The 7,083-nt window shown below is 40.8% G+C and overlaps 1 long non-coding RNA gene across 2 annotated transcripts; it reads left to right on the top strand.

The window, feature by feature from the left end:
- Window positions 1-337: 337 nt before the first annotated feature.
- Window positions 338-6,759, top strand: LOC139546443 (uncharacterized). Of its 2 annotated transcripts, XR_011669225.1 has the most exons (5): window positions 338-489; window positions 1,484-1,539; window positions 1,813-1,855; window positions 2,258-2,335; window positions 4,291-6,759. It is a non-coding gene; the product is annotated as an uncharacterized lncRNA (long non-coding RNA). The 2 variants fall into 2 exon arrangements; XR_011669226.1 differs by lacking the exons at window positions 338-489; window positions 1,484-1,539 and adding an exon at window positions 1,560-1,685.
- Window positions 6,760-7,083: the final 324 nt, after the last annotated feature.

Raw genomic sequence — 7,083 nt, 5'->3', positions numbered from 1 at the left:
TCTGTTTGTTTGTTTTCTGGTCATAGTTCCTCCAGTAGTGAGTGTGACAGTTGATGTTCCTCCTGTCATTGGGGAGAATGAGGTTATCTTGGAAATCTGTGTGGCAGTTTGTTGAAGACAGTGACTAACTCCACCCAGCACACACACACACACACACACACACACACACACACACACACACACACACACACACACACACACACACACACACACACACACACACACACACACACACACACACACACACACACACACACACACACACACACACACACACACACACACACACACACACACTCAGCCCCTCCCCTCCTCTCTCTCTCTCTCTCCCCAGAGTGGTCCAGCCATGGTCTGGGTCTTCAGTGAGAGCAGAGGGAGACAAACTGCACCTCCTCAGTCTCAGCTCTGAGCTGAATGGTCTCTTTGTCTGTGAGGCCTCCAACCCCTACGGACGAGCAGCTGGCTCCCTCTATGTACACATATCCTCTGGTGAGAAGCACCTTTGACACACACACATGCATACACACACACACACACACACACACACACACACACACACACACACACACACACACACACACACACACACACACACACACACACACACACACACACACACACACACACACACACACACACACACACACACACACACACACACACACACACACACACACACTATTCATACTGGTTGCTTATACTTCTTTATAAATTGCTTATAGTTGTTATGCAATTTATTGATTGATTGGTTCGTGGATTGATTGCCTGATTGATTGAAAACGGTATTGTCCCATAGGGAAATTTGTCTGGTAACAATACAGCCATTTCTGGTATATACATAAACACATATATGAAGTTATCAGAAATATGATGTAGCATGGATAAAATTTGAGCCAGATGCTCACTTATATTTCACAGCATGTGTTAGTATCAGTGTTAGTATCAATGCATGTTTTAGTATCAGACTTATGGCCTCATTCCCCTTTCTAAAAGAAGTTTCTGTAATGGGTGCATGTCGGTGGCAGGGAAGTCAGGCGCAGGAAAATGAACTTGGTATAAACGGAGTTGTTTAATAAGTGCTCATAAAACTCCAAAAACCAAAATATACAAAAAATAATAAAAGTGGGTACAAAACCCGTCGCACACCGACACATACTAGCACACAACATATAATAAACAATCTCCGACAAGGACATGAGGGAAAACAGAGGGTTAAATACACAACATGTAATTGATGGGATTGGAACCGGGTGTGAAGGAAGAGAAGACAAAACCAGTGGAAAATTAAAAATGTATCAGTGATGGCTAGAAGGTCGGTGACGTCGACCGCCGAACACCGCCCGAACAAGGAGAGGGACCGACTTCGGCGGAAGTCGTGACAGTTACTGTATAACCACTAACTATGATGGTCATGGTACACACTTATCTCTTACTGCATATATACATGTCTTATAACCTGGTATTATCTCTTTGTTTTCTGCAGGAACGTGTTTGCATCAGCGCCATGATGGTTGCTGGGCAACAAAATGATATGTAATTGTAAGTACAGACTGTTTCTTATTAACTGTATCCCCACTCCTCACAGAGACCTCTGCTGTCTGTTGGGTTCTACTTTTTGCCATTCCGTGTCTGATTGTTTCTGCTGCACTTGTATGGTACTGGTGCAAAAACAGACAATTTACTTGGTAATATCAACTACTGTAATATTATGAACAGAATTTTGCATTATGAAAAAACTTTTTTTTTCATGAGATGATCATATATTGATTTGGCTCAAATTAATATCATATTTTTTTCTGGACGATATCCCAGGAATTCAATCATTGCCAATCACCAGTTCCAGGCACCACCACAGGTATGTGACTATGTGTAATGATGTGCGCTGAGAGTCAGGATGCAAGTTCAAGGAGTGAGTGTTTTAATAAATAAACGCAACATAAAACAAAACAAGAAACACGAACAACGCACAGACTTAACACTGAAACAGAAACAATAATGCCTGGGGAAGTAACCAAAGGGTGTGACATATATAGGGGAAGTTATCAGGGAGGTGATGGAGTCCAGGTGAATCTGATAATGAGCAGGTGCTCGTAACGATGGTGACAGGTGTGCGCCATAACGAGTAGCCTGGTGACCGAGAGGCCAGAGAGGGAGCACACGTGACACTATGTTAAAGTCCACCATTGTTGTGTGATCAACTTATCACATCAGCCACTTTTTGCAATGTAATAATACTGTTATAATGTCTGATGACAAGGTTGAGGAAGATGAACCTGGGACATCTCGGTTCTAACACTCCAAACCAGGAGGGCGGAGAAGGGAGAAGTAACGTGATGTAAGGAACACACATTATGATCTAAAAATATATATATATATACACTACCGTTCAAAAGTTTGGGGGCACTTAGAAATGTCCTTGTTTTTTATAGAAAAGCACATTTTTTTGTCCATCAAAACAATATCAAATTGATCAGAAATACAGTGTAGACATTGTTAATGTTACTATTACTATTGTAGCTGGAAACAGCACCGGGGCCTCCCACTCCTCTTCTATTCTGGTTAGAGCCAGTTTGCGCTGTTCTGTGAAGGGAGTAGTACACAGCGTTGTACGAGATCTTCAGTTTCTTGGCAATTTCTTGCATGGAATATCCTTAATTCCTCAGAACAAGAATAGACTGACGAGTTTCAGAAGAAATGCTCCAGTGACTCAACTAGTCTAAAGAAAGCCAGTTTTATTGCTTCTTTAATCAGAGCAACAGTTTTCAGCTGTGCTAACATAATTGCAAAAGGGTTTTCTAATGATTAATTAGCCTTTTAAAATGATAAACTTGGATTAGCTAACACAACGTGCCATTGGACACAGGAGTGATGGTTGATGATAATGGGCCTCTGTATGCCTATGTAGATATTCCATAAAAAATCAGCCGTGTCCAGCTACAATAGTCATTTACAACATTAACAATGTCTACACTGTATTTCTGATCAATTTGATGTTATTTTAATGGACAATTTTTTTTGCTTTTCTCTCAAAAACAAGGAAATTTCTGTGACCCCAAACTTTTGAACAGTAGTGTATATTATAAAAAATATATTTCATTTGAGCTATTGTCTATTCATGAGGTACAGTCATGTGAAAAAGTAAGTACAACCCCTAGAAAGTTGTAATTTGTTTTACATATTTGGACAGATGGATATGTAATCTTCACTTCGACACTATTGACAGATAGTAGGTAGCCTCATTTAACAAATGACACTGAAAGGTTATACTTTACAATCATTTATTCATCAAAAATCAACAGAAATGCAATTCCATAGCGTGGAAAAAATATGTACACCCCTAGCTTCAATAGCTTGTGTTGCCCTCTTTGGCTGAAATAGCTTCATGTAGACGTTTCTTGTAACTGTCTATCAGTCTCTTACATAGACTGGTGAACATTTTTGCCCACTCTTCCTTACAGTACTGCTTCAACTGTGTCATGTTCAAGGACTTTCTTGCATGCACGGCCCTCTTCAAGTCCCCCCACACCATTTCGATAGGATTGAGATCTGGGCTTTCACTCTGTCATTCCATAACCCTCCATTTATTTTTCTTGAGCCATTCTGTTGTAGCTTTGCTTTTGTGTTTTGGATCATTGTCATGTTGCAAGATCCATGCTCGGTTCAGCTTCAGCTTTTTGACAGATGGCCTCACATTCTCCTCAAGAATTCTCTGGTACAATATAGAATTCATGGTTGACTCAATGATGGCAAGTTGTCCAGGCCCTGAGGCAGTTAAGCAGCCCCAAGCCATAATGCCACCGTCTCCATGCTTTACTGTTGGTAGAGGCTCTTCTGTTCAAAGGCAGTATTTATTTTTTGCCAAATATGGTGTCTGGCATTGCGGCCAAACAACTCCACCTTTGACTCATCTGTCCAGAGCACATTGTTCCAGTAGTTTTGGTCTTTACCCAGGTGTTGACCCTCCTCAGTTTCTCTTTAATGATTTCCTAATAATTTGCACCTGTTTTGGTGTACCTGATTCTAATTTTAGCCATTTTATTTGATGGGAAAGTTAAGGGTGTATTCATTTTTTCCGCATAAGGAAAAGGCATTTTTGTATATTTTAATTGCATAACATTTTCAAATAATTTTCTTTTTTGTGCCATTTGTTAAGTTGGGTTACCTTTATCAATGAATGTGGTGGGAATTTATCTCAAATATCCATGTGTCCAAATCTGTTTAAAAAAAGACCACTTTCCAAGGGGTGTGCTTACTTTTTCACGACTGTATATTTATTGTGCTATTTTATAGAAATCACCGGACAGGCTGATAGCGGATGCCAGAAGAATCTCAGACATGCACTGGGTGTGAGAAGATTTCCAGTCTGCACATTCTCCAATGTTCTAACCATTTGCAAAGAACAGGCACATTCTCCAACCATCTAATGAACAGAGACCCTATTCAGTATTCACTGTGACATTAGAAACCTGGGCTCGGCCACTCCTCCACCACAGCTTTACACAGTACTGTCCCTTGTTTCAGTTTTTGTTCCCCTCTCGTGGACTCCGCATTGCAGTGGTGGAGGGGCGTTGTGACTTCAGCGGGAACAACAACTCTCCTGTATGTATGTATGTAGTATGTTGAAGCCAACTAAAGGGAGGGCAAGTATAATCTAAATAACATGTACAAATGGAGAATCTTGTCAGTAATGACTAGCCAAACCCTGGCTGGTGGTGGTACTCTTTAGAACAGGAGTACAGCCTACCTGGCTGGCATGAAAATAAACCACAGAAAAAGCGTCCCCCATTCGCGATTTAAGCGCATAGATAACATGTTATTTTTCCCCCTGCCCCTGTTTCAAGACAGGTGTATGATAATGGTCCATTCTAAATCAAAACAAAGTTTCAAGTTTGGGGAAGATCATTTTCACCCTAAAAATGCATCTTTATAATAAAAGCAATACATGCATAATCGCATTTGCTGTTGATAATAGTGTTTCCCGCTAATTGAAGATCAGCGTTTATAGCCTACTGCCGTGTATACATTGCGTCGCTCATAATGTAAAGAAATAGCCTCATAGTTTATCAACATTTTAAGTTAAACATTCTGATCTGTTGCGTCAGCCTTGTGAACGCTGCGTGTAATACATCCGGTATCAGGATAAATAAAAAGCAAGGTCTGCTAACTTTCTTTAATTATGTTTAATTACCGCAAACAATGAATGGCAAATGCAATTTTCGTATATACGGGTTCGCTGTATCACCACGCAGGGTTAACAGGGAACTGCAGGAAGTACGTAAACAGCTGTTCTTATACCGTGATGACGTAGTTCCAACGCGTCTGTTGGCCTATCACAGTAGAGGCTGGGCGCGGTTTAGACTTTGCCCCGCCTTTGCTGGCCCTCGGATTTGTCCAAGCCCCTTGGCGCGTTCCTTTTGTCCACATCTGGTTGCTGGGTAGATTAGATCCGTCTAGTGTCTGTCGATTGTACACTGAAACATTTCCTAATATGGTATTGTCCAGTATTCTAACCTCCTGGTTGACCTAGAGAGATGCACCCCTCCCCTCTCCAGACTGTCCACAGCTTTTATGGCCTGTGTTGGTCAGTCCTTACACCTACACACACACCCCCCTCTGTATTGTTTGTGTGTGTGTGTAACAAAACAATATTCATCTTCAAACAATATGCTGACAGGCTATAGTGCATAAACATAAATCCTAACAGCCTCATTGCGTAAACACGTTTTATTTTATGCTAGTGGTTGTATCCCACAACTGTTCCAGACTAAGTTTGGAATATTTATATCTCACACAGACAAAAATAGGTCAACTGTTGTACTATGGGGATAGTATATTGACATAGGCTAGTGTTTTTGCTGTTCGTTAGGCATACTCATCTTGTTGGCTGACAAAAAAGTAAATGTGGACAGTTCTTCCAATATCTTCAATATGCACCTCGGAATTGGATAAGGACTCACGCAGTTGCGTCCCCGATGTGTCTGTCTTCATTTGTAACCTGTGAGAAAGACCCGATCACGTGACGGGCATTGACTAATAAGAATTGAGCTATTTGAGAGAGCTATGTGAGTGAGAGGTGCTTCGGAGCATGCAGCATGCAGGGAGAATTTAATTACAATTATTATATTCAGCCTAAGGGCACAATGGCCAATGGCCGCAAAAGGCATAGATTTATTTAGAGGGCATTACGGCCACACAAAGGGGATGCGATCGGGACATTTTTGGCATTATCAAGTGCTTGCCAAATTGTGAATGAGATACTGATGAAGTGTACAGCCTGCACAGTAAAACAAAGCAGAGCTCATGCCTTTCATGCGACTTTAAAAAATCATAATTGGAGTCGCATCATGCCGTCTTAGAATGTATTAAAAATTATAACATATAGCCCAATGCTTCAATCATAACTACAGTGACATAAATAACTCGTTTAGCGTTTAGGAGTACCTGTTTAATTGTGAACCGCTCAACATAGAATAGCCGCATGTGCGCACTCCCTCAAATCGTTTGGAGAAAATATCCTTTCCATTTTATTCAGGTTTGTTCGATTGTATTCTTCATACTATAAAATAATGCCAAGAAATTCTATGCAAATCTTGTCTGCTAAATGAACTATACTAGCCCACAGCTTAATGGCCAGATCAGGACCTAACATAAGGACAACTCAGAGAATGCTATTCTGTTCTTCTGTAATATACTGCATTTTCTTCATATCATGTTTCTTTAGACCTTTCTAAAATAAATAATGGATTTATTGCGAAGGTGTAGGCGATTACATGGATGTATTCAATTTTTTAATATGTAGATGTTCCAAAGGGCTGCATCAGTGGCCATCAGGAACACACAGGGACAAGCTGTTGCCTGTGGGTTCTTTGTGGCTGTGCTCTGTCTGCTTGATTGATGATATGGTAGTGGCTCTTATAGACCACCATAGACCACCATCAACTGTCTTAGCCTCAACTTCCTCCCAACCCCATCTTCCAAAATACGTTAATTCTTATCAAGTTAAAACATTCCTAACGATTAACCTAGTCTGCACACCTGCCTTTTTTATCCACAATGAGAGACCGGTGTGTGGGTTTAGGGGTG

Source organism: Salvelinus alpinus, chromosome 20 (assembly GCF_045679555.1).
Source record: "Salvelinus alpinus chromosome 20, SLU_Salpinus.1, whole genome shotgun sequence".
Classification (NCBI taxonomy): Eukaryota; Metazoa; Chordata; class Actinopteri; order Salmoniformes; family Salmonidae; genus Salvelinus; species Salvelinus alpinus.
This window is presented reverse-complemented; position numbering and strand designations above follow the sequence as displayed.